The sequence below is a fragment of the Podarcis gaigeae genome (genome assembly GCF_964106915.1).
Source record: "Podarcis gaigeae genome assembly, chromosome: 16".
NCBI classification, from domain to species: Eukaryota; Metazoa; Chordata; class Lepidosauria; order Squamata; family Lacertidae; genus Podarcis; species Podarcis gaigeae.
Window position 1 is genome coordinate 11,552,830 of NC_139693.1, and position 1,786 is coordinate 11,554,615.

Consider the following 1,786-nt stretch of genomic DNA (forward strand, 5'->3'; position numbering starts at 1 on the left):
TCCCTTCTTAGTGAGGAAGGAAACAACAGAAGAGGCCTGCAAGATCAGGCCAAAGGCCCATCTAGTCCAGCATCCTGTTCTTACAGGGGGCAACCCAATGCCTCTAGGAAGTCCAAAAGCAGGAATATATGCAAAGTTTCACAAACTCAGGTTTGCTGGAAGTACAGCTCATCCCCCTGTAAAATAAGGGATATCTGTGTTAATTGTATTTTTATTTTTATACTCTTGTTATAATTTTTATTATACCAAATGTCTGGAATGGATTACAGTGGTACCTCGGGTTACATACGCTTCAGGTTACATACGCTTCAGCTTACAGACTCCGCTAACCCAGAAATAGTGCTTCAGGTTAAGAACTTTGCTTCAGGATGAGAACAGAACTCGTGCTCCGGCGGCGCGGTGGCAGCAGGAGGCCCCATTAGCTAAAGTGGTACTTCAGGTTAAGAACAGTTTCAGGTTAAGTACAGACCTCCGGAACGAATTAAGTTCTTAACCTGAGGTACCACTGTATTGATGTCTCTGCCCCATGGGTGCTGCCAATGAGGAGCAGGGGAGGCAACAGCCCCATCAATCAAGTAAATCAATTAAAAATACTTAACTGAGGTTCTGCGCCCCCCCCCCCGCAACATAAAGCCTGCCCCTCTAACATAAATCCTGGTTACGCCCATGCTTTGTCCCCCTTTTGTCTTTGATTTGATGTTTCATATCTCCTTCCTCTGATGACAGAAAAATGTTCTAAATACTGTATTAAAAAATAAACTGTCAGTTTTTGATACACCATGTACAATTCGGGTTGTGCGTTATTTTCCCCCAGGAATGCCACGTACCATACTTTCTGGTTCCAATAAGATAAAGGTGCTCTCTGAAGATCATTTCAATGTTTAGTTATGAGGAAGCGTGTTACCATTAAAAGATGCCCAACTATTTTTTTCTTGGTGTGTGGAATGTCGGCATTTTGAAGGATAAAACGATGCACCAACACCAGTTGTGGGGGCCCGTCCACCGGCTGCTTTCCAGTTTCCTGTACAGTGGTACCTCCGGTTAAGTACTTAATTAGTTCCAGAGGTCCGTTCTTATCCTGAAACTGTTCTTAACCTGAAGCACCACTTTAACTAATGGGGCTCCTGCTGCTGCCGCGCCACAGGAGCCTGATTTCTGTTCTCATCCTGAAGCAAAGTTCTTAACCTGAAGCACTATTTCTGGGTTAGCGGAGTCTGTAACCTGAAGCATATGTAACCTGAAGCGTATGCAACCCGAGGTACCACTGTATTTCATCAAAAAGTAGATTCTAGGGTGTACAGACCTGCAGGCAGGTCCATCACATGTGAGAATACGTGCCTAACTCAACACAGCCTCTCCAGCACCTTGGTGATATTTCAACATTCATCCTAGACAACAGTACTGGGGCATTTAGGGCAGGCATAGGCAAACTCAGCCCTCCAGATGTTCTGGGACTACAACTCCCATCATCCCTGACCACTGGTCCTGTTAGCTAGGGATGATGGGAGTTGTGGTCCCAAAACATCTGGAGGGCCAAGTTTGCCTATGCCTGATTTAGGAGCTCAAAGCAGCTCACACTATTCTGCCCTCTCCCCATTCTATCCTCACAGCAATCCTGTGAGGAGGACTAGCCAAAGGCTACCCAGTTAACTGAGTGGAGATATGAACCCCAATCTTCCTCCCCCCGCCCCCCCAGCACCATTGTCCTTGGCAGAGCCTAGTTCCCCTCCTCCTCCTCCTCCTCCTGCACTGCTGCTGCAGTCGCCATGGAAACGGGAGGCAGGCG